The sequence below is a fragment of the Ipomoea nil genome, unplaced genomic scaffold (assembly GCF_001879475.1).
Source record: "Ipomoea nil cultivar Tokyo-kokei standard unplaced genomic scaffold, Asagao_1.1 scaffold1570, whole genome shotgun sequence".
Classification (NCBI taxonomy): Eukaryota; Viridiplantae; Streptophyta; class Magnoliopsida; order Solanales; family Convolvulaceae; genus Ipomoea; species Ipomoea nil.
Window position 1 is genome coordinate 277,992 of NW_017617998.1, and position 24,832 is coordinate 302,823.

Genomic DNA, 24,832 nt, shown 5'->3' on the forward strand with positions numbered 1-24,832 from the left:
TTGTTTGGGGGTGTTACAGTTAGTATCAGAGCCTATGTTTGAGCCTAGGAAGAGTTAAGTCTAGACTTTCTAAGTGGTTAAGTGTGTTTTGAGACCTCTAAGCGACCTTAAGAAGCTAAGTGTTAGGCTTAGGACTGTAGGTTGCACGGTGAGATGTGTGTTGCTTTCTGTCTTGCTTGCTTGCTCTTTTTGGTGATCTCGTTGTTGTTGTAGAAGTTTCCAATTTCTCCTCGTCCTCGCGCTCGCACCCGGGAGACCCCGACCAATGAGCAGCTTGCTTTTGCACCCTGTTACTACACTGACTCGTGCACTTGCGAGGACACATAACTAAATTGTCCATCAATTTTGGCGCCGTTGCCGGGGACTTGTTTAACTTGCAATTTAATTTTCTGTTCTTTTTTTTCTTTCCGTAATTGCTTGATTTTTTTTCCCTATCCCTTCATTATTGTCATCTCTTTCATTTTTTAATCTTGTGTTTTATTGAATTCATTCGTCCATTTAGAAACTGCCTTATATTTGTTTTTGCTTCCGCTATTCTCTTTATTTAATTTTCTCATTTCTTAACTGCTTGATTCTTTAATGCTATCTCTTTCTTATTATTTCGTTTGTTTTTCCCTTTTAAGCTTTCTCATTTATTTAATTCGTTGGTCCATTCTATTTTCCGAAAATTCTATTTTCATTCTCAATCACACAAAAAAATTAAAGTTTGAAAAATTTTACATTTTAATATGTACTCTTTTTTATCAAACCAAAATAATTCTTATAATGATGATTTCGTACAGGCAAATTCAATTAATGTTTCTAATCAAAAGCCTACGCCCGACCCGTTTTATAATTCTTATAATTCGGGTTGGGAAAATCACCAGAATTTTTTTGGGAATAATCAAAATGATTTTCAAGCAAATCATCCCAATTTTTATTCTGATTATTGTCAAAATGATTTTCAACCAGTTGAGTCACCCCAACCTGAAAAACCATCTTTGGAGGATTCCTTGAATGATTATATACAGGCTTGCAATAGGCGGCAAGAAGCAAATGATCTACGGTTTCAAAAGCAACAAGAAGAACATGATCAATGGTTTCAAAAGCAATAAGAAGAACATGATCAATGGTTGCAGATGCAACAAAAAGCTTATGAGCCTCAAGAAACAGATGAACAACGATTTGAAGAAAATGAGGCTTGCTTTAAAAGAATAGAAGCACATTTAGAGCAAATTGCTAAATTTGTGCAAGGGCATGTGCCAGGTAAGTTACCTAATCAACATGAGGATGCTCTGAATGATGAAAACAAGTTAAAAGATAATATCATTTGTCAACAAACTGAAATGATTGAAAGATTGAATAATGATGTTGACGATATTGTTATTGGAAATGATGAGCCTCAGTTGCATAAATCTAGTAACCCTTATGTGCCTCCCAAGCTTTATGTGCCCCCAGTCCCTGTTGATGAAAGTTTTGAAAACACCAACCTTGTACAAAATGAAGATTTTGAGGAGGAGGAGACCTATGTAGCACCCGAGCCTTATGTGCCCCCAATTCCGTTTCCAAATAGGCTCAAAAGTTGTGTGCCTGTAAGTGTAGTGCTACAAAAAGAATTACCCCCAATCCCTATTGATGTTCAAGCAGGCAAACTGACCAAAAGTGTGCTTGATGAAATTGTTGATTTTTCAAATTTTAAATCTATGAATTTGCCTGACAGATCTAATCAAGTTTTTGCAGTTAAGGGGTTGAATTTCGCAGAGGATGGTAAGTTGGAGTTTGATAAACTCGAAAAAGAAAATCTTTTGAGTGGCGTTGATAAATTAGTTTCTTTTTGTTATTCTCAAACTGCAGGGCTAAATGATAATTCCACAAATAAAAATTTAATAAAGGGGGACTCTCTTTATCTACTTTTCTTTTCTCTCACAACATTGGGGACAATGTTGAAAATAAGTGTGGGGAAGGGATTTTACCCACAAATCACAAAAAAATTAAAAATTTTAAACTTTTTAATTTTCTTATGTATATTTTATTAACCTTTTTTAATTTCAAATTTTTAATTTTCTTATGTTCATTTTCTTAAATCTTTTTATTTTAAAATTCTAGCATTAGTTTGAGCTTTATCCATAAGTCTTTTAAATATTCGGTGATAAAAATAATGTAGGTTTTTGTCAGCTCTTAGTGTGTGTATTGCTTTTGACTAGTTGTTAATTTCTTTATATTTTGAATAACTTTGTCAAAAAAAAAACCAAAAAAAAAAAATAGAATTTGAAAATCACAAATACCCTTATGTGTTCTATACAATTTCTTTAGTAGTTTATATGCATCTTTCACTTTATTTTATCTTTTTCAAATTCTTAAACAATTTTTGAGTGCTATAAATTGTGGTGTAGTGTGTTCGTTCAAGGATCATCTTTATGGCATAAGTGAGGTAAAAAAAAAGATTTAAAAAATATTAATGAAAAATAAAAATGAGTGTTTTATTTATTTATTTTGTTTACAATAAAGAGATTCTACTTCGCTGAATCAGCCACATATACACATGTACCATAAATAAATAAATAAGTGGCGTGGTCTGGTTTATGAGTACACACAAAATTGAAAACCCAAACAAGTCTGCCGTAAAATGGCGAGGTTTTTGGAGAAGTTCTCTTTGAAAAAAGTCAAAATAGAAAAATAAGGAGTTAACTTTGGAAGAGATGAGCAATTGCATTTCAATTTTAATAAATGCCTTGATCTTGATTTCCTTCATGTTTTTCACCTATAGAATATTTCTGAATTTGGTTTAGGTTGAATTTGGTGAAATTTTCATATTTTTCGATTGAGTTTTCGTATAGTTCGTATAAGGGGTGTCAGCACACGAGCACACGTTTTATATTTATTTTAGTTGTTAAAGTTTTTAATTTCTAGTCAAATGTTTTATACATTCTTTGAGTTGGCACTAACTTTGCATTGGTGGTAATAAATTTGGAAGTCTATTTGGGTAAAGCTCGATCTTATGCTTGATTTTATTTTAATTTTTTTTCTTTTTAATAATGCATTTGCTTGAGGACAAGCAAATAAATAAGTGTGGGGAGATTTGATAAACATTATTTTTGATGTTATTTTAAATAATCTTTTTATAGTTAAGTTGCAAATAATTGATTAATTCTTATCTATTTTTATTTATTATTGCTATAATTAGTTTTTAGTAATATTATTCAATTTTAGGTTTTTTTTTTATTAAATTTGTCTATTATTTGAATTCTGTCAGTCCAATAATTCTTTGATCCTAATTTAAAATAATAATATTAATTTTAGTAGTACATGATCAGCAGGAGTTTAATAAATGTAGATTAGTTATATTTGGTCTCTAATAAGATTATTATTATTATTATTATTATTATTATTATTATTATTATTATTATTATTATTATTATTATTATTATTATTATTATTATTATTATTATTATTATATCAATAAGAAGGGATCGCAGACTTCTTCTCCATAGTCAATAGCTACTATCCGATTGAACAGCGCAAGTTTTGAACGGGAGAAAAGATCGATGACACTTTGTGGTTTAAGATATTTGTGCGGCTATTCTCCATCGAAATTGCGGAAGAGCGGGAAAAGCAGTTGGGAGCCGGAACACTATAAAAGAGGCCAGTGTTCATCGGTTCATCATCACCGAAATTTATAATTGACTTATCCCCGGACCAATTCCGGTCGGAGGTCGGCGGTGGAGATCTCCAGGCAGCAGCTTGAGTTTCCCCGTTGATAAGCATGCTAGTTTGTTGTCTTAATGCTAGCGTGTGTGTGGTTTGCACCTTCCGTTTGTTTGATGATAACTTGCGTAATTCATCGTTGTTTTCGTTGGGCTGTGACCCGTTCCTTGATTGAGTATGTTTCATACCTCCGTTGTGATCCGTTGTTTGACTCTTGTTGTGTTGTGGTGCGTGTGTGGCTCTACCTGGATTGCATGATTAGTGGTATGGGACACTAGTCACCAAGGTATTGCAGCGGTCCTCGTGGTGGCCGTGATGTGATTATGGAGTTGCGGCCTGAGTGATGGGTCCACGTTTTTGGGGGATAACATGTGTTATCCAGGCATGTGTTGCCGTGATTGGTGGTTTTCGTTGGTGGTCGTTGGTGGGGGACGACAGTCTCGGGGGAATAAGGTTGGACTAAGAAGGTACAAGGTTGGGGGTACCCATAAGGTTGGAACAGGGCATAAGGTTGGCATACCAACTCGTGATGGGTGCTGTTGCGAGGGCTTGCAAAGCTGGCGTTGTGTGATCTTCTCTCGTGACGTGGGTAGTCACGGAGGCTTGTGTTGTTTTGGCATGTGTTGCCGTTGGGTGAGTCTTTATCCGTGCGTGTGGTTAACCTTTGTGGTTTGGGATGTGTTCCCGTGTTATCCTTGAGAGTGATGAGTCTTGTGTTGACAGTTGATCTTGGTTTTGACTTATATATATGTATTCCATTTCGAAAATGGTTTTTATGACTTATATCTATCTATATATGATACTTAACAGTATTGGTGGGTTACCAGCATTATTCGCTGATCGAGCATCGTCCCAATGTTTATCGTTGTATCTTTCAGGTGATGTTTAGACGAGCGCGATGTCTAGAGCCTGGTAGCTTAGTACCTTTATCCTTGCTTTTGTGGCCTGTGCGCCAATGTAGTTAGACTGATGTTTTGCGATAGATGTACACACTTGCAGATTGTTTGCCGTAGCGTTTGCCGCGTTTGGTAGACGTGGCGTGACACCCCGTTCGATTTCTTTTTATCCAGTTTCGTTTTTATCTTCCGCTGTGCTAGTTTTGTCACAAAATCTGCATGTGTTTAGGCTTTTGTATAGGTCTTGTTTGGGGGGTGTTTCAGAATCAATTTTTGTTCTCATATATATCGTTTCGTTCCCATTCTCACAAGCTAAAAATAAAATAGGGTAGCTCAGGCTTGAGTCATGTTGGATCCATTTTGATGTTTGGAGTTGGAGATATAAAAAGACACAGAAAAAAAAATTGATTTCTCCAACACAAAAAAAAAAAAAAAAAACGCATGGGGAAAAGCATCACACCACTGATAAAGTGATCTCCATCTAATATGGTCCTTTGGTAGTAACGTAATTCTTGATTGCCAATGTGAATGCGAATGGTTTTGTGGTGTAGTTGGTTATCACGTCAGTCTAACACACTGAAGGTCTCCGGTTAAAGTCCAGGCGAAGCCAATAATGTTAAATTTGCCGTTTGCAAAATTTATTTCACTAAAAAATTGATTTTTTAATCAGGATTCATCTAGTATAATTATTAGAAAGTTTTTCTTTCTCATCCTTTTTTTTTGTTCTGAATATGATACTACTCAACTTGCTGAATTAATTTTTATTCTCATCTAACTCGCTTCGTTCCCATTCTCACAAGCTAAAAAAAAAAAAAGGGTAGCTCAGGCGTGAGTCATGTTGGATCCAATTTGATGTTTGGAGTTGTATAAAAACACACACAAAAAAAATGATTTCTCCAATACTAAACAAAACGCATGGGGAAAAGCATCACACCACTGATAAAGTGATCTCCATCTAATATGCTCCTTGGTGTAGTTGGTTATCACTTCAGTCTAACACACTGAAGGTCTCCGGATCATGTCCGGGCGAAGCCAACAATGTTAAATTTGCCGTTTGCAGAATTTACTTCACTAAAAAATTGACATTTTAATCAAGATTCATCTAATCAGATTATTAGAAACATTATCTTTCTCATCTTTTTTTTTTTTTCTGAATGTGATACTACTCAACTAGCTGAATCAATATTTGTTCTCATCTATCTCGTTTCGTTCCCATTCTCTCGAGCTAAAAATAAAATAGGGTAGCTCAGGCCTGAGTCATATTCGATCCATTTTGATTTTTGGAGTTGGAGATATAAATAGGCACAGAAAAAAAATTTTGATTTCTCCAACACTAAACAAAATGCATGGGAAAATGCATCACACCACTGATAAAGTGATCTCCATCTAATATGGTCATTTGCTGGTAACGTAATTATTCATTGCCAATGTGAATGCAAATGGTTTTGTGGTGTAGTTGGTTATCACGTCAGTCGAACACATTGAAGGTCTCCGGTTCAAGTCCGGGCGAAGCCAAAAATGTTAAATTTGCAGTTTGCAAAATTTATTTCACAAAAAAATTGATTTTTTTTTTATCAAGATTCATCTAATCAGATTATCAGAAAGTTTTTCTTTCTCATCTTTTTTTTTTTTTTTTCTGAATGTGATACTACTCAACTAGCTGAATCAATTTTTGTTCTCATCTATCTCGTTTCGTTCCCATTCTCACAAGCTAGAAATAAAATAGAGTAGCTCAGGCCTGAGTCATTTTGGATCCAATTTGATGTTTGGAGTTGGAGATATAAAAAGACACAAAAAAAAATGATTTCTCCAACACTAAACAAAACGCAATGGGAAAAGAATCACACCACTGATAAAGTGATCTCCAACTAGTATGGTCCTTTGCTGGTAACGTAATTATTGATTGCCAATGTGAACGTGAATGGTTTCGTGGTGTTGTTGGTTGTCACGTCAGTCTAACACACTGAAGGTCTCCGGTTCATGTCCGAGCGAAGCCAACAATGTTATATTTGCCGTTTGCAAAATTTATTTCACAAAAAAATTGACTTTTTAATCAAGATTCATCTAATCAGATTATTAGAAAGTTTTTCTTTGTCAAACTTTTTTTTTTTGTTTTGAATATGATACTACTCAAATTACTGAATTAATTTTTATTCTCATCTATCTCGTTTCTTTCTCATTCTCACAAGCTAAAAAAAATAGGGTAGCTCAGGCCTGGGTCATATTGGATCCATTTTGATGTTTGGAGTTGGAGATATAAAAACACACAGAAAAAAATTAATTTCTCCAACACTAAACAAAACGCATGGGAAAAAGCATCACACCACTGATAAAGTGATCTCCATCTAATATGCTCCGTGGTGTAGTGGGTTATCACTTCAGTCTAACACACTGAAGGTCTCCGGATCAAGTCCGGGCGAAGCCAACAATGTTAAATTTGCCGTTTGTAGAATTTACTTCACTAAAAAATTGACATGAATTTACTTCACTAAAAAATTGACATTTTAATCAAGATTCATCTAATCAGATTATTAGAAACATTATCATTCTCATCTTTTTTTTTTTTTTTTTTTTTCTGAATGTGATATTACTCAACTAACTGAATCAATATTTGTTCTCATCTATCTCGTTTCGTTCCCATTCTCACAAGCTAGAAATAAAATAGAGTAGCTCAGGCCTGAGTCATTTTGGATCCATTTTGATGTTTGGAGTTGGAGATATAAAAAGACACAAAAAAAAAATGATTTCTCCAACACTAAACAAAACGCAATGGGAAAAGAATCACACCACTGATAAAGTGATCTCCAACTAGTATGGTCCTTTGCTGGTAACGTAATTATTGATTGCCAATGTGAACGTGAATGGTTTCGTGGTGTTGTTGGTTGTCACGTCAGTCTAACACACTGAAGGTCTCCGGTTCATGTCCGAGCGAAGCCAACAATGTTATATTTGCCGTTTGCAAAATTTATTTCACAAAAAAATTGACTTTTTAATCAAGATTCATCTAATCAGATTATTAGAAAGTTTTTCTTTGTCAAACTTTTTTTTTTTGTTTTGAATATGATACTACTCAAATTACTGAATTAATTTTTATTCTCATCTATCTCGTTTCTTTCTCATTCTCACAAGCTAAAAAAAATAGGGTAGCTCAGGCCTGGGTCATATTGGATCCATTTTGATGTTTGGAGTTGGAGATATAAAAACACACAGAAAAAAATTAATTTCTCCAACACTAAACAAAACGCATGGGAAAAAGCATCACACCACTGATAAAGTGATCTCCATCTAATATGCTCCGTGGTGTAGTGGGTTATCACTTCAGTCTAACACACTGAAGGTCTCCGGATCAAGTCCGGGCGAAGCCAACAATGTTAAATTTGCCGTTTGTAGAATTTACTTCACTAAAAAATTGACATGAATTTACTTCACTAAAAAATTGACATTTTAATCAAGATTCATCTAATCAGATTATTAGAAACATTATCATTCTCATCTTTTTTTTTTTTTTTTCTGAATGTGATATTACTCAACTAACTGAATCAATATTTGTTCTCATCTATCTCGTTTCGTTCCCATTCTCACAAGCTAGAAATAAAATAGAGTAGCTCAGGCCTGAGTCATTTTGGATCCATTTTGATGTTTGGAGTTGGAGATATAAAAAGACACAAAAAAAAAATGATTTCTCCAACACTAAACAAAACGCAATGGGAAAAGAATCACACCACTGATAAAGTGATCTCCAACTAGTATGGTCCTTTGCTGGTAACGTAATTATTGATTGCCAATGTGAACGTGAATGGTTTCGTGGTGTTGTTGGTTGTCACGTCAGTCTAACACACTGAAGGTCTCCGGTTCATGTCCGAGCGAAGCCAACAATGTTATATTTGCCGTTTGCAAAATTTATTTCACAAAAAAATTGACTTTTTAATCAAGATTCATCTAATCAGATTATTAGAAAGTTTTTCTTTGTCAAACTTTTTTTTTTTGTTTTGAATATGATACTACTCAAATTACTGAATTAATTTTTATTCTCATCTATCTCGTTTCTTTCTCATTCTCACAAGCTAAAAAAAATAGGGTAGCTCAGGCCTGGGTCATATTGGATCCATTTTGATGTTTGGAGTTGGAGATATAACACAGAAAAAAATTAATTTCTCCAACACTAAACAAAACGCATGGGAAAGAGCATCACACCACTGATAAAGTGATCTCCATCTAATATGCTCCGTGGTGTAGTGGGTTATCACTTCAGTCTAACACACTGAAGGTCTCCGGATCAAGTCCGGGCGAAGCCAACAATGTTAAATTTGCCGTTTGTAGAATTTACTTCACTAAAAAATTGACATGAATTTACTTCACTAAAAAATTGACATTTTAATCAAGATTCATCTAATCAGATTATTAGAAACATCATCATTCTCATCTTTTTTTTTTTTTTTTTTTTCTGAATGTGATATTACTCAACTAACTGAATCAATATTTGTTCTCATCTATCTCGTTTCGTTCCCATTCTCACAAGCTAGAAATAAAATAGAGTAGCTCAGGCCTGAGTCATTTTGGATCCATTTTGATGTTTGGAGTTGGAGATATAAAAAGACACAAAAAAAAATGATTTCTCCAACACTAAACAAAACGCAATGGGAAAAGAATCACACCACTGATAAAGTGATCTCCAACTAGTATGGTCCTTTGCTGGTAACGTAATTATTGATTGCCAATGTGAACGTGAATGGTTTCGTGGTGTTGTTGGTTGTCACGTCAGTCTAACACACTGAAGGTCTCCGGTTCATGTCCGAGCGAAGCCAACAATGTTATATTTGCCGTTTGCAAAATTTATTTCACAAAAAAATTGACTTTTTAATCAAGATTCATCTAATCAGATTATTAGAAAGTTTTTCTTTGTCAAACTTTTTTTTTTTGTTTTGAATATGATACTACTCAAATTACTGAATTAATTTTTATTCTCATCTATCTCGTTTCTTTCTCATTCTCACAAGCTAAAAAAAATAGGGTAGCTCAGGCCTGGGTCATATTGGATCCATTTTGATGTTTGGAGTTGGAGATATAAAAACACACAGAAAAAAATTAATTTCTCCAACACTAAACAAAACGCATGGGAAAAAGCATCACACCACTGATAAAGTGATCTCCATCTAATATGCTCCGTGGTGTAGTGGGTTATCACTTCAGTCTAACACACTGAAGGTCTCCGGATCAAGTCCGGGCGAAGCCAACAATGTTAAATTTGCCGTTTGTAGAATTTACTTCACTAAAAAATTGACATGAATTTACTTCACTAAAAAATTGACATTTTAATCAAGATTCATCTAATCAGATTATTAGAAACATTATCATTCTCATCTTTTTTTTTTTTTTTTTCTGAATGTGATATTACTCAACTAACTGAATCAATATTTGTTCTCATCTATCTCGTTTCGTTCCCATTCTCTCAAGCTAAAAATAAAATAGGGTAGCTCAGGCCTGAGTCATATTCGATCCATTTTAATTTTTGGAGTTAGAGATATAAAAAGACACAGAAATTTTTTTTGAATTCACCAACACTAAACAAAACGAATGGGGAAAAGCATCACACCACTGATAAAGTGATCTGCATCTAATATGGCACTTTACTGGTAACGTAATTATTGAGTGCCAATGTGAATGCAAATGGTTTTGTGGTGTAGTTGATTATCACGTTAGTCTAACACACTGAAGGTCTCCCGTTCATGTCCGGGAGAAGCCAATTATGTTAAATTTGCCGTTTGCAAAATTTATTTCACTAAAAAATTGACTTTTTAATCAAGATTCATCTAATGAGATTATTAGAAATTTTTTCTTTCTCAACCTTTTTTTTTTTGTTCTGAATATGATACTACTAAAATTGCTGAATTAATTTTTATTCTCATCTATCTCGTTTAATTTCGTTCCCATTCTCACAAGCTAAAAAAAAAAATAGGGTAGCTCAGGCCTGAGTCATATTGGATCCATTTTGATGTTTGGAGTTGGTGATATAAAAACACACAGAAAAAATTTGATTTCTCCAACACTAAACAAAACGCATGGGGAAAAGCATCACACAACTGATAAAGTGATCTCCATTTAATATGGTCCTTTGCTGGTAACGTAATTATTGATTGCCAATGTGATCGCGAATGGTTTTGTGGTGTAGTTGGTTGTCACGTCAGTCTAACACACCGGAAGGTCTCCAGTTCAAATCCCGCCGAAGCCAATAATGCTAAATTTGCAGTTTGCAAAATTTATTTCACAAAAAAATTGATTTATTTTATCAAGATTCATCTAATCAGATTATTAGAATGTTTTTGTTTATCATCATTATTTTTTTTTTGAATGTGATACTACTCAACTAGCTGAATCAATTTTTGTTCTCATCTATCTCGTTTCGTTCCCATTCTCACAAGCTAGAAATAAAATAGAGTATCTCAGGCCTGAGTCACTTTGGATCCATTTTGATGTTTGGAGTTGGAGATATAAAAAGACACAGAAAAAAAAATTGATTTCTCCAACACTAAACAAAACGCAATGGGAAAAGAATCACATCACTGATAAACTGATCTCCATCTAGTATGGTCCTTTGCTGGTAACGTAATTATTGATTGCCAATGTGAATGTGAATGGTTTCGTGGTGTAGTTGGTTATCATGTCAGTCTAACACACTGAAGGTCTCTGGTTCAAGTTCGGGCGAAGCCAACAATTTTATATTTGCCGTTTGCAAAATTTATTTCACTAAAAAATTGACTTTTTAATCAAGACTCATCTAATCAGATTATTAGAATGTTTTGCTCTCTCAAACTATTTTTTTTTTTGTTTTGAATATTATACTACTCAAATTACTGAATTAATTTTTATTCTCATCTCTCTCGTTTCGTTCCCATTCTCACAAGCTAAAAAAAAATAGGGTAGCTCAGGCCTGAGTCATATTGGATCCATTTTGATGTTTGGAGTTGGAGATATAAAAACACACAGAAAAAAATTGATTTCTCCAACACTAAACAAAACGCATGGGGAAAAGCATCACACCACTGATAAAGTGATCTCCATCTAATATGCTCCTATGCTGGTAACGTAATTATTGATTGCTAATGTGAACGCGAATGGTTTCGTGGTGTAGTTGGTTATCACTTCAGTCGAACACACTGAAGGTCTCCGGATCAAGTCCGGGCGAAGCCAATAATGTTAAATTTGCCGTTTGTAGAATGTACTTCACTAAAAAATTGACATTTTAATCAGGATTCATCTAATCAGATTATTAGAAACATTATCTTTCTCATATTTTTTTTTTTTTTCTGAATGTGATACTATTCAACTAGCTGAATCAATATTTGTTCTCATCTATCTCGTTTTGTTCCCATTCTCACAAGCTAAAAATAAAATAGGGTAGCTTAGGCCTGATTCATATTCGATCCATTTTGATTTTTGGAGTTGGAGATATAAAAAGAAACAGAAAAAAAAATTTGATTTCTCCAACACTAAACAAAACGCATGGGAAAATGCATCACACCACTGATAAAGTGATCTCCATCTAATATGGTCCTTTGCTGGTAACGTAATTATTGATTGCCAATGTGAATGCAAATGGTTTTGTGGTGTAGTTGGTTATCACGTCAGTCTTACACACTGAAGGTCTCCGGTTCAAGTCCGGGCGAAGCCAATAATGTTAAATTTGCAGTTTGCAAAATTTATTTCACAAAAAAAATGATTTTTTTTATCAAGATTCATCTAATCAGATTATCAGAAAGTTTTTCTTTCTCATCTTTTTTTTTTTTTTCTGAATGTGATACTACTCAACTAGCTGAATCAATTTTTGTTCTCATCTATCTCGTTTCGTTCCCATTCTCACAAGCTAGAAATAAAATAGAGTAGCTCAGGCCTGAGTCATTTTGGATCCATTTTGATGTTTGGAGTTGGAGATATAAAAAGACACAAAAAAAAAATTGATTTCTCCAACACAAAACAAAACGCATGGGGAAAAGCATCACACCACTGATAAAGTGATCTCCATCTAATATGCTCCTTTGCTGGTAACGTAATTATTGATTGCTAATGTGAATGCGAATGGTTTCGTAGTGTAGTTGGTTATCACTTCAGTCGATCACACTGAAGGTCTCCGGATCAAGTCCGGGCGAAGCCAATAATGTTAAATTTTCCGTTTGTAGAATTTACTTCACTAAAAAATTGACATTTTAATCAGGATTCATCTAATCAGATTATTAGAAACATTATCTTTCTCATCTTTTTTTTTTTTCTGAATGTGATACTATTCAACTAGCTGAATCAATATTTGTTCTCATCTATCTCGTTTTGTTCCCATTCTCACAAGCTAAAAATAAAATAGGGTAGCTCAGGCCTGAGTCATATTCGATCCATTTTGATTTTTGGAGTTGGAGATATAAAAAGACACAGAAAAAAAAATTTGATTTCTCCAACACTAAACAAAACGCATGGGAAAATGCATCACACCACTGATAAAGTGATCTACATCTAATATGGTCCTTTGCTGGTAACGTAATTATTGATTGCCAATGTGAATGCAAATGGTTTTGTGGTGTAGTTGGTTATCACGTCAGTCTTACACACTGAAGGTCTCCGGTTCAAGTCCGGGCGAAGCCAATAATGTTAAATTTGCAGGTTGCAAAATTTATTTCACAAACAAATTGATTTTTTTTTATCAAGATTCATCTAATCAGATTATCAGAAAGTTTTTCTTTCTCATCTTTTTTTTTTTTTTCTGAATGTGATACTACTCAACTAGCTGAATCAATTTTTGTTCTCATCTATCTCGTTTCGTTCCCATTCTCACAAGCTAGAAATAAAATAGAGTAGCTCAGGCCTGAGTCAATTTGGATCCATTTTGATGTTTGGAGTTGGAGATATAAAAAGACACAAAAAAAAATTGATTTCTCCAACACTAAACAAAACGCATGGGGAAAAGCATCACACCACTGATAAAGTGATCTCCATCTAATATGCTCCTTGGTGTAGTTGGTTATCACTTCAGTCTAACACACTGAAGGTCTCCGGATCAAGTCCGGGCGAAGGCAACAATGTTAAATTTGCCGTTTTCAGAATTTACTTCACTAAAAAATTGACATTTTAAACAAGATTCATCTAATCAGATTATTAGAAACATTATCTTTCCCATCTTTTTTTTTTTTTTTCTGAATGTGATACTACTCAACTAACTGAATCAATATTTGTTCTCATCTATCTCGTTTCGTTCCCATTCTCTCAAGCTAAAAATAAAATAGGGTAGCTCAGGCCTGAGTTATATTCGATACATTTTGATTTTTGGAGTTGGAGATATAAAAAGACACAGAAATTTTTTTTTGAATTCTCTAACACTAAACAAAACGCATGGGGAAAAACATCACACCACTGATAAAGTGATCTCCATCTAATATGGTCCTTTACTGGTAACGTAATTATTGATTGCCAATGTGAATGCAAATGGTTTCGTGGTGTAGTTGGTTATCACGTCAGTCTAACACACTGAAGGTCTCCGGGAGAAGCCAATTATGTTTAATTTGCCATTTGCAAAATTTATTTCACTAAAAAATTGACTTTTTAATCAAGATTCATCTAATGAGTTTATTAGAAATTTTTTCTTTCTCAACCTTTTTTTTTGTTCTGAATATGATACTACTAAAATTGCTGAATTAATTTTTATTCTCATCTATCTCGTTTAATTTCGTTCCCATTCTCAATAGCTAAAAAAAAAAAATAGGGTAGCTCAGGCCTGAGTCAAATTGGATCCATTTTGATGTTTGGAGTTGGTGATATAAAAACACACAGAAAAAATTTGATTTCTCCAACACTAAACAAAACGCATGGGGAAAAGCATCACACAACTGATAAAGTGATCTCCATTTAATATGGTCCTTTGCTGGTAACGTAATTATTGATTGCCAATGTGATTGCGAATGGTTTTATGGTGTAGTTGGTTATCACGTCAGTCTAACACACCGGAAGGTCTCCAGTTCAAATCCCGCCGAAGCCAATAATGTTAAATTTGGAGTTTGCAAAATTTATTTCACAAAAAAATTGATTTATTTTATCAAGATTCATCTAATCAGATTATTAGAATGTTTTTGTTTATCATCATTATTTTTTTTTTGAATGTGATACTACTCAACTAGCTGAATCAATTTTTGTTCTCATCTATCTCGTTTCGTTCCCATTCTCACAAGCTAGAAATAAAATAGAGTATCTCAGGCCTGAGTCACTTTGGATCCATTTTGATGTTTGGAGTTGGAGATATAAAAAGACACAGAAAAAAAAATTGATTTCTCCAACACTAAACAAAACGCAATGGGAAAAGAATCACATCACTGATAAACTGATCTCCATCTAGTATGGTCCTTTGCTGGTAACGTAATTATTGATTGCCAATGTGAATGTGAATGGTTTCGTGGTGTAGTTGGTTATCATGTCAGTCTAACACACTGAAGGTCTCTGGTTCAAGTTCGGGCGAAGCCAACAATTTTATATTTGCCGTTTGCAAAATTTATTTCACTAAAAAATTGACTTTTTAATCAAGACTCATCTAATCAGATTATTAGAATGTTTTGCTTTCTCAAACTATTTTTTTTTTTTGTTTTGAATATTATACTACTCAAATTACTGAATTAATTTTTATTCTCATCTATCTCGTTTCATTCCCATTCTCACAAGCTAAAAAAAATAGGGTAGCTCAGGCCTGAGTCATATTGGATCCATTTTGATGTTTGGATTTGGAGATATAAAAACACACAGAAAAAAATTGATTTCTCCAACACTAAACAAAACGCATGGGGAAAAGCATCACACCACTGATAAAGTGATCTTCATCTAATATGCTCCTATGCTGGTAACGTAATTATTGATTGCTAATGTGAACGCGAATGGTTTCGTGGTGTAGTTGGTTATCACTTCAGTCGAACACACTCTAGGTCTCCGGATCAAGTCCGGGCGAAGCCAATAATGTTAAATTTGCCGTTTGTAGAATGTACTTCACTAAAAAATTGACATTTTAATCAGGATTCATCTAATCAGATTATTAGAAACATTATCTTTCTCATTTTTTTTTTTTCTGAATGTGATACTATTCAACTAGCTGAATCAATATTTGTTCTCATCTATCTCGTTTTGTTCCCATTCTCACAAGCTAAAAATAAAATAGGGTAGCTCAGGCCTGATTCATATTCGATCCATTTTGATTTTTGGACTTGGAGATATAAAAAGAAACAGAAAAAAAATATTTTATTTCTCCAACACTAAACAAAACGCATGGGAAAATGCATCACACCACTGATAAAGTGATCTCCATCTAATATGGTCCTTTGCTGGTAACGTAATTATTGATTGCCAATGTGAATGCAAATGGTTTTGTGGTGTAGTTGGTTATCACGTCAGTCTTACACACTGAAGGTCTCCGGTTCAAGTCCGGGCGAAGCCAATAATGTTAAATTTGCAGTTTGCAAAATTTATTTCACAAAAAAAATGATTTTTTTTATCAAGATTCATCTAATCAGATTATCAAAAAGTTTTTCTTTCTCATCTTTTTTTTTTTTTTTTTTCTGAATGTGATACTACTCAACTAGCTGAATCAATTTTTGTTCTCATCTATCTCGTTTCGTTCCCATTCTCGCAAGCTAGAAATAAAATAGAGTAGCTCAGGCCTGAGTCATTTTGGATCCATTTTGATGTTTGGAGTTGGAGGTATAAAAAGACACAAAAAAAAAAATTGATTTCTCCAACTCAAAATAAAACGCATGGGGAAAAGCATCACACCACTGATAAAGTGATCTCCATCTAATATGCTCCTTTGCTGGTAACGTAATTACTGATTGCTAATGTGAATGCGAATGGTTTCGTAGTGTAGTTGGTTATCACTTTAGTCGAACACACTGAAGGTCTCCGGATCAAGTCCGGGCGAAGCCAATAATGTTAAATTTTCCGTTTGTAGAATTTACTTCACTAAAAAATTGACATTTTAATCAGGATTCATCTAATCAGATTATTAGAAACATTATCTTTCTCATCTTTTTTTTTTTTTCTGAATGTGATACTATTCAACTAGCTGAATCAATATTTGTTCTCATCTATCTCGTTTTGTTCCCATTCTCACAAGCTAAAAATAAAATAGGGTAGCTCAGGCCTGAGTCATATTCGATCCATTTTGATTTTTGGAATTGGAGATATAAAAAGACACAGAAAAAAAAATTTGATTTCTCCAACACTAAACAAAACGCATGGGAAAATGCATCATACCACTGATAAAGTGATCTACATCTAATATGGTCCTTTGCTGGTAACGTAATTATTGATTGCCAATGTGAATGCAAATGGTTTTGTGGTGTAGTTGGTTATCACGTCAGTCTTACACTCTGAAGGTCTCAAGTTCAAGTCCGGGCGAAGCCAATAATGTTAAATTTGCAGGTTGCAAAATTTATTTCACAAACAAATTGATTTTTTTTATCAAGATTCATCTAATCAGATTATCAGAAAGTTTTTCTTTCTCATCTTTTTTTTTTTTCTGAATGTGATACTACTCAACTAGCTGAATCAATTTTTGTTCTCATCTATCTCGTTTCGTTCCCATTCTCACAAGCTAGAAATAAAATAGAGTAGCTCAGGCCTGAGTCAATTTGGATCCATTTTGATGTTTGGAGTTGGAGATATAAAAAGACACAAAAAAAAATTGATTTCTCCAACACTAAACAAAACGCATGGGGAAAAGCATCACACCACTGATAAAGTGATCTCCATCTAATATGCTCCTTGGTGTAGTTGGTTATCACTTCAGTCTAACACACTGAAGGTCTCCGGATCAAGTCCGGGCGAAGGCAACAATGTTAAATTTGCCGTTTGCAGAATTCACTAAAAAATTGACATTTTAAACAAGATTCATCTAATCAGATTATTAGAAACATTATCTTTCCCATCTTTTTTTTTTTTTTTTTTCTGAATGTGATACTACTCAACTAACTGAATCAATATTTGTTCTCATCTATCTCATTTCGTTCCCATTCTCTCAAGCTAAAAATAAAATAGGGTAGCTCAGGCCTGAGTTATATTCGATCCATTTTGATTTTTGGAGTTGGAGATATAAAAAGACACAGAAATTTTTTTTTGAATTCTCAAACACTAAACAAAACGCATGGGGAAAAACATCACACCACTGATAAAGTGATCTCCATCTAATATGGTCCTTTACTGGTAACGTAATTATTGATTGCCAATGTGAATGCAAATGGTTTCGTGGTGTAGTTGGTTATCACGTCAGTCTAACACACTGAAGGTCTCCGGGAGAAGCCAATTATGTTAAATTTGCCATTTGCAAAATTTATTTCACTAAAAAATTGACTTTTTAATCAAGATTCATCTAATGAGTTTATTAGAAATTTTTTCTTTCTCAACCTTTTTTTTGTTCTAAATATGATACTACTAAAATTGCTGAATTAATTATTATTCTCATCTATCTCGTTTAATTTCGTTCCAATTCTCATAAGCTAAAAAAAAAAATAGGGTAGCTCAGGCCTGAGTCAAATTGGATCCATTTTGATGTTTGGAGTTGGTGATATAAAAACACACAGAAAAAATTTGATTTCTCCAACACTAAACAAAACGCATGGGGAAAAGCATCACACAACTGATAAAGTGATCTCCATCTAATATGGTCCTTTGCTGGTAACATAATTATTGATTGCCAATGTGACCGTGAATGGTTTTGTGGTGTAGTTGGTTATCACGTCAGTCTAACACACTGAAGGTTTCCGGTTCAAATCCGGCCGAAGCCAATAATATTAAATTTGCAGTTTGCAAAATTTATTTCACAAAAAAATTGATTTATTTTATCAAGATTCATCTAATCAGATTATTAGAATGTTTTTCTTTATCATCATTATTTTTTTTTTGAATGTGATACTACTCAACTAGCTGAATCAATTTTTGTTCTCATCTATCTCGTTTCGTTCCCATTCTCACAAGCTAGAAATAAAATAGAGTATCTCAGGCCTGAGTCACTTTGGATCCATTTTGATGTTTGGAGTTGGAGATATAAAACGACACTGAAAAAAAAATTGATTTCTCCAACACTAAACAAAACGCAATGGGAAAAGAATCACATCACTGATAAACTGATCTCCATCTAGTATGGTCCTTTGCTGGTAACGTAATTATTGATTGCCAAGGTGAACGTGAATGGTTTCGTGGTGTAGTTGGTTATCATGTCAGTCTAACACATTGAAGGTCTTCGGATCAAGTCTGGGCGAAGCCAATAATGTTAAATTTGCCGTTTGTAGAATTTACTTCACTAAAAAATTGACATTTTAACCAGGATTCATCTAATCAGATTATTAGAAACATTATCTTTCTCATCTTTTTTTTTTTTTTTTCTGAATGTGATACTATTCAACTAGCTGAATCAATATTTGTTCTCATCTATCTCGTTTCGTTCCCATTCTCACAAGCTAAAAATAAAATAGGGTAGCTCAGGCCTGAGTCATATTCGATCCATTTTGATTTTTGGAGTTGGAGATATAAAAAGACACAGAAATTTTTTTTTGATTTCTCCAACACTAAACAAAACGCATGGGGAAAAGCATCACACCACTGATAAAGTGATCTCCATCTAATATGGTCCTTTACTGGACACGTAACTATTGATTGCCAATGTGAATGTGAATGGTTTTGTGGTGTAGTTGGTTATTACGTCAGTCTAACACATTGAAGGTCTTCGGTTCAAGTCCGGGCGAAGCCAATTATGTTAAATTTTCCATTTGCAAAATTTATTTCACTAAAAAATTGACTTTTTAATCAAGATTCTTCAAATGAGATTATTAGAAATTTTTTCTTTCTCAACCTTTTTTTTTGTTCTGAATATGATACTACTCAAATTGCTGAATTAATTTTTATTCTCATCTATCTCGTTTAATTTCGTTCCCATTCTCACAAGCTAAAAAAAAAATTGGGTAGCTCAGGCCTGAGTCATATTGGATCCATTTTGATGTTTGGAGTTTGAGATATAAAAACACACAGAAAAAATTTGATTTCTCCAACACTAAACAAAACGCATGGGGAAAAGCATCACACAACTGATAAAGTGATCTCCATCTAATGTGGTCCTTTCCTGGTAACGTAATTATTGATTGCCCATGTGAACGTGAATGGTTTCGTGGTGTAGTTGGTTATCATGTCAGTCTAACACACTGAAGGTCTTCGGTTCAAGTCCGGGCAAAGCCAATAATGTTAAATTTGCAGTTTGCAAAATTTATTTCACATTAAAATTGATTTATTAATCTAGATTCATCTAATCAGATTAATAGAAAGTTTTTCTTTCTCATCTTTTTTTTTTTTTCCTGAATGTGATACTACTCAACTAGCTGAATCAATTTTTGTTCTCATCTATATCGTTTCATTCCCATTCTCACAAGCTAAAAATAAATTAGGGTATCTCAGGCCTGAGTCATGTTGGATCCATTTTGATGTTTGGAGTTGGAGATATAAAAAGACACAGAAAAAAAAATTGATTTCTCCAACACAAAAATAAACGCATTGGGAAAAACATCACACCACTGATAAAGTGATCTCCATCTAATATGGTCCTTTGCTGGTAACGTAATTATTGATTGCCAATGTGAATGCGAATGGTTTTGTGGTTTTGTTGGCTATCACGTCAGTCTAACACACTGAATGTATCCGGTTCAAGTCCGGGCGAAGCCAATAATGTTAAAATTGCAGTTTGCAAAATTTATTTCACAAAAAAATTGATTTTTTTTTATCAAGATTCATCTAATCAGATTATTAGAAAGTTTTTCTTTCTCATACTTTTTGTTTTTTTGTTCTGAATATGATACTACTAAAATTACTGAATTAATTTTTATTCTCATCTATCTCGTTTCGTTCTCATTCTCACAAGCTAAAAATAAAATAGGGTAGCTCAGGCCTGAGTCATATTCGATCCATTTTGATTTTTGGAGTTGGAGATATAAAAAGACACATAAAAAATTTTTTGATTTCTCCAACACCAAACAAAACGCATGGGAAAAAGCATCACACCACTGATAAAGTGATCTCCATCTAACATGGTCCTTTGGTGGTAACGTAATTATTGATTGCAAATGTCAATGCGGATGGTTTTGTGGTGTAGATGGTTATCCCGTCATTGTAACACACTGAAAGTCTCCGGTTCAAGTCCGGGCGAAGCCACTAATGTTAAATTTGCATTTTGCAAAATTTATTTCACAAAAAAATTGATTTTTTTTTATCAAGATTCATGAAATCAGATTATTAGAATGTTTTTCTTTCTCATCTTTTTTTTTTTTCTGAATGTGATACTACTCAACTAGCTCAAATCAATTTTTGTTCTCATCTATCTCGTTTGTTTCCCATTCTCACAAGCTAGAAATAAAATAGAGTAGCTCAAGCTTGAGTCATATTGGATCCATTTTGATGTTTGGAGTTTGAGATGTAAAAACAAACAGAAAAAATTTGATTTCTCCAACACTAAACAAAACACATGGGGAAAAGCATCACACAACTGATAAAGTGATCTCCATCTAATATGGTCCTTTGCTGGTAACGTAATTACTGATTGCCAATGTGAACGTGAATGGTTTCGTGGTGTAGGTGGTTATCACGTCAGTCTAACACACTGAAGGTCTTCGGTTTAAGTCTGGGCGAAGCCAATAATGTCAAATATGTAGTTTGAAAAATTTATTTCACAATAAAATTGATTTTTTAATCTAGATTCATCTAATCAGATTATTAGAAAGTTTTTATTTCTCATCTTTTTTTTTTCCTAAATGTGATACTACTCAACTAGCTGAATCAATTTTTGTTCTCATATATATCGTTTCGTTCCCATTCTCACAAGCTAGAAATAAAATAGAGTAGGTCAGGCCTGAGTCATTTTGGATCCATTTTGATGTTTGGATTTGGAGATATAAAAAGACACAGAAAAAAAAATATTCATCTAATCAGATTATTAGAAAGTTTTTCTTTCTCAAACTTTTTTTTTTTTTTTGTTCTTAATATGATACTACTCAACTTGCTGAATTAATTTTTATTCTCATCTATCTCGTTTCGTTCCCATTCTCACAAGCTAAAAAAAAAAAAAAATAGGGTAGCTCTGGCCTAAGTAATATTGGATCCATTTTGATGTTTGGAGTTGGAGATATGAAAACACACAGAAAAAAAAATGACTTCTCCAACACAAAACAAAACGCATGGGGAAAAGCGTCACACCACTGATAAAGTGATCTCCATCTAATATGGTCGTTTGCTGGTAACGTAATTATTGATTGCCAATGTGAATGCGAATGGTTTCGTGGTGTAGTTGGTTATCACGTCAGTCTTACACACTGAAGGTTTCCGGTTCAAGTCCGGGCGAAGCCAATTATGTTAAATTTGTGGTTGGCAAAATGCATTTCACTAAAAAATTTACTTTTTAATCAAGATTCATCTAATCAGATTATTATAAATTTTTTCTTTCTCAACCCTTTTTTTTTTGTTCTGAATATGATACTTCTCAAATTGCTGAATTAATTTTTATTCTCATCTATCTCGTTTCGTTCCCATTCTCACAAGCTAAAAAAAAAAATAGGGTTACTCAGGCCGGAGTCATATTGGATCCATTTTGATGTTTGGAGTTTGAGATATAAAAACACACAGAAAAAATTTGATTTCTCCAACACTAAACAAAACGAATGGGGAAAAGCATCACACAACTGATAAAGTGATCTCCATCTAATATGGTCATTTGCTGGTAACGTAATTATTGATTGCCAATGTGAATGTGAATGGTTTCGTGGTGTAGTTGGTTATCATGTCAGTCTAACACACTGAAGGTCTCCGGTTCAAATCCGGGCGAAGCCAACAATGTTATATTTGCCGTTTGCAAAATTTATTTCACTTAAAAATTGACTTTTTAATAAAGATTAATCTAATCAGAAGATTAATCTAATCAGATTATTAGAAAGTTTTTCTGTCTCAAACTTTTTTTTTGTTCTGAATATGATACAACTCAAATTAATGAATTAATTTTTATTCTCATCTATCTCGTTTCGTTCCAATTCTTACAAGCTAAAAATAAAATAGGGTAGCACAGGCCTGAGTCATATTCGATCCATTTTGATTTTTGGAGTTGGAGATATAAAAAGACACATAAAAAAAATTTTGATTTCTCCAACACCAAACAAAACGCATGGGGAAAAGCATCACACCACTGATAAAGTGATCTCCATCTAACATGGTCCTTTGGTGGTAACGTAATTATTGATTGTCAATGTGAATGCGAATGGTTTTGTGGTGTAGTTGGTTATCACGTCAGTCTAACACACTGAAGGTCTCCGGTTCAAGTCCGGGCAAAGCCACTAATGTTAAATTTGCAGTTTGCAAAATTTATGTCACAAAAAAATTGATTTTTTTTTATCAAGATTCATCTAATCAGATTATTAGAATGTTTTTCGTTCTCATCTTTTTTTTTTTTTTTTTTTCTGAATGTGATACTACTCAACTAGCTGAATCGTTTTGTTCCCATTCCCACAAGCTAGAAATAAAATAGAGTAGCTCAGGCCTGAGTCATATTGGATCCATTTTGATGTTTGGAGTTTGAGATGTAAAAACACATAGAAAAAATTTCATTTCTCCAACACTAAACAAAACACATGGGGAAAAGCATCACACAACTGATAAAGTGATCTCCATCTAATATGGTCCTTTGCTGGTAACATAATTATTGATTGCCAATGTGAACGTGAATGGTTTCGTGAATGTGATACTACTCAACTAGCTGAATCAATTTTTGTTCTCATATATATCGTTTCGTTCCCATTCTCACAAGCTAGAAATAAAATAGAGTAGCTCAGGCCTGAGTCATTTTGGATCCATTTTGATGTTTAGAATTGGAGATATAAAAAGACACGGAAAAAAAAAATATTCATCTAATCAGATTATTATAAAGTTTTTCTTTCTCAAACTTTTTTTTTTTGTTCTTAATATGATACTACTCAAATTACTGAATTAATTTTTATTCTCATCTATCTCGTTTCGTTCCCATTCTCACAAGCTAAAAAAAAAATAGGGTAGCTCTGGCATAAGTAATATTGGATCCATTTTGATGTTTGGAGTTGGAGATATGAAAACACACAGAAAAAAAAATGATTTCTCCAACACTAAAAAAAACGCATGGGGAAAAGCGTCACACCACTGATAAAGTGATCTCCATCTAATATGGTCGTTTGCTGGTAACGTAATTATTGATTGCCAATGTGAATGTGAATGGTTTCATGGTGTAGTTGGTTATCACGTCAGTCTAACACACTGAAGGTCTTCAGTTCAAGTCCGGGCGAAGCCAATTTTTTTAAATTTGTCGTTTGCAAAATTCATTTCACTAAAAAATTTACTTTTTAATCAAGATTCATCTAATCAGATTATTATAAATTTTTTCTTTCTCAACCTTTTTTTTTGTTCTGAATATGATACTACTCAAATTGCTGAATTAATTTTTATTCTCATCTATATCGTTTTGTTCCCATTCTCACAAGCTAGAAATAAAATAGAGTAGCTCAGGCCTGAGTCATTTTGGATCCAATTTGATGTTTGGAGTTGGAGATATAAAAAGACACAGAAAAAAAAAATATTCATCTAATCAGATTATTAGAAAGTTTTTCTTTCTCAAACTTTTTTTTTTTTTGTTCTAAATATGATACTACTCAACTAGCTGAACCAATTTTTGTTCTCATCTATCTCGTTTCGTTCCCATTCTCACAAGCTAAAAATAAAATAGAGTAGCTCAGGCCTGAGTCATGTTGGACCCATTTTGATGTTTGGAGTTGGAGACAGAAAAAGACACAGAAAAAAAATTGATTTCTTTAACACTAAACAAAACGCATGGGGAAAAGCATCACACCATTGATAAAGTGATCTCCATCTAATATGGTCCTTTGCTGGTAACGTAATTATTGATTGCAAATATGAACGCGAATGTTTCGTGGTGTAGTTGGTTATCACGTCAGTCTAGCGCACTGAAGGTCTGCGGTTAAAGTCCGGCCGAAGCCAATAATGTTAAATTTGCCGTTTGCAAAATTTATTTCACTAAAAAATTGATTTTTTTAATTAGGATTCATCAAGTATAATTATCAGAAAGTTTTTCTTTCTCAACATTATTTTATGTTCTGAATATGATACTACTCAACTTGCTGAATTAATTTTTATTCTCATCTAACTCGTTTCGTTCCCATTCTCACAGGCTA

The 24,832-nt window shown here is 33.5% G+C and overlaps 21 non-coding genes across 21 annotated transcripts; all 21 read left to right on the forward strand.

The window, feature by feature from the left end:
• The first annotated feature begins 5,116 nt into the window (after positions 1-5,116).
• TRNAV-AAC lies at positions 5,117-5,190 on the forward strand. The gene has a single exon. It is a non-coding gene; the product is annotated as a tRNA-Val (tRNA).
• An 831-nt stretch (positions 5,191-6,021) lies between these two features.
• On the forward strand, positions 6,022-6,095 carry TRNAV-AAC. The gene has a single exon. It is a non-coding gene; the product is annotated as a tRNA-Val (tRNA).
• An 836-nt stretch (positions 6,096-6,931) lies between these two features.
• TRNAV-AAC lies at positions 6,932-7,005 on the forward strand. The gene has a single exon. It is a non-coding gene; the product is annotated as a tRNA-Val (tRNA).
• An 866-nt stretch (positions 7,006-7,871) lies between these two features.
• Positions 7,872-7,945, forward strand: TRNAV-AAC. The gene has a single exon. It is a non-coding gene; the product is annotated as a tRNA-Val (tRNA).
• An 856-nt stretch (positions 7,946-8,801) lies between these two features.
• On the forward strand, positions 8,802-8,875 carry TRNAV-AAC. The gene has a single exon. It is a non-coding gene; the product is annotated as a tRNA-Val (tRNA).
• Positions 8,876-9,739: 864 nt separating this feature from the next.
• On the forward strand, positions 9,740-9,813 carry TRNAV-AAC. The gene has a single exon. It is a non-coding gene; the product is annotated as a tRNA-Val (tRNA).
• A 1,401-nt stretch (positions 9,814-11,214) lies between these two features.
• TRNAV-AAC lies at positions 11,215-11,288 on the forward strand. Its single transcript has one exon. It is a non-coding gene; the product is annotated as a tRNA-Val (tRNA).
• Positions 11,289-11,694: 406 nt separating this feature from the next.
• Positions 11,695-11,768, forward strand: TRNAV-AAC. Its single transcript has one exon. It is a non-coding gene; the product is annotated as a tRNA-Val (tRNA).
• Positions 11,769-12,175: 407 nt separating this feature from the next.
• On the forward strand, positions 12,176-12,249 carry TRNAV-UAC. Its single transcript has one exon. It is a non-coding gene; the product is annotated as a tRNA-Val (tRNA).
• A 406-nt stretch (positions 12,250-12,655) lies between these two features.
• On the forward strand, positions 12,656-12,729 carry TRNAD-AUC. The gene has a single exon. It is a non-coding gene; the product is annotated as a tRNA-Asp (tRNA).
• Positions 12,730-13,134: 405 nt separating this feature from the next.
• TRNAV-UAC lies at positions 13,135-13,208 on the forward strand. The gene has a single exon. It is a non-coding gene; the product is annotated as a tRNA-Val (tRNA).
• Positions 13,209-15,000: 1,792 nt separating this feature from the next.
• TRNAV-AAC lies at positions 15,001-15,074 on the forward strand. Its single transcript has one exon. It is a non-coding gene; the product is annotated as a tRNA-Val (tRNA).
• An 884-nt stretch (positions 15,075-15,958) lies between these two features.
• Positions 15,959-16,032, forward strand: TRNAV-UAC. The gene has a single exon. It is a non-coding gene; the product is annotated as a tRNA-Val (tRNA).
• A 411-nt stretch (positions 16,033-16,443) lies between these two features.
• On the forward strand, positions 16,444-16,517 carry TRNAV-AAC. The gene has a single exon. It is a non-coding gene; the product is annotated as a tRNA-Val (tRNA).
• A 406-nt stretch (positions 16,518-16,923) lies between these two features.
• On the forward strand, positions 16,924-16,997 carry TRNAV-UAC. Its single transcript has one exon. It is a non-coding gene; the product is annotated as a tRNA-Val (tRNA).
• A 1,305-nt stretch (positions 16,998-18,302) lies between these two features.
• On the forward strand, positions 18,303-18,376 carry TRNAV-AAC. Its single transcript has one exon. It is a non-coding gene; the product is annotated as a tRNA-Val (tRNA).
• A 1,370-nt stretch (positions 18,377-19,746) lies between these two features.
• Positions 19,747-19,820, forward strand: TRNAV-AAC. The gene has a single exon. It is a non-coding gene; the product is annotated as a tRNA-Val (tRNA).
• Positions 19,821-21,900: 2,080 nt separating this feature from the next.
• TRNAV-UAC lies at positions 21,901-21,974 on the forward strand. Its single transcript has one exon. It is a non-coding gene; the product is annotated as a tRNA-Val (tRNA).
• A 406-nt stretch (positions 21,975-22,380) lies between these two features.
• TRNAV-AAC lies at positions 22,381-22,454 on the forward strand. Its single transcript has one exon. It is a non-coding gene; the product is annotated as a tRNA-Val (tRNA).
• Positions 22,455-22,877: 423 nt separating this feature from the next.
• TRNAV-AAC lies at positions 22,878-22,951 on the forward strand. The gene has a single exon. It is a non-coding gene; the product is annotated as a tRNA-Val (tRNA).
• Positions 22,952-23,860: 909 nt separating this feature from the next.
• TRNAV-AAC lies at positions 23,861-23,934 on the forward strand. Its single transcript has one exon. It is a non-coding gene; the product is annotated as a tRNA-Val (tRNA).
• Positions 23,935-24,832: the final 898 nt, after the last annotated feature.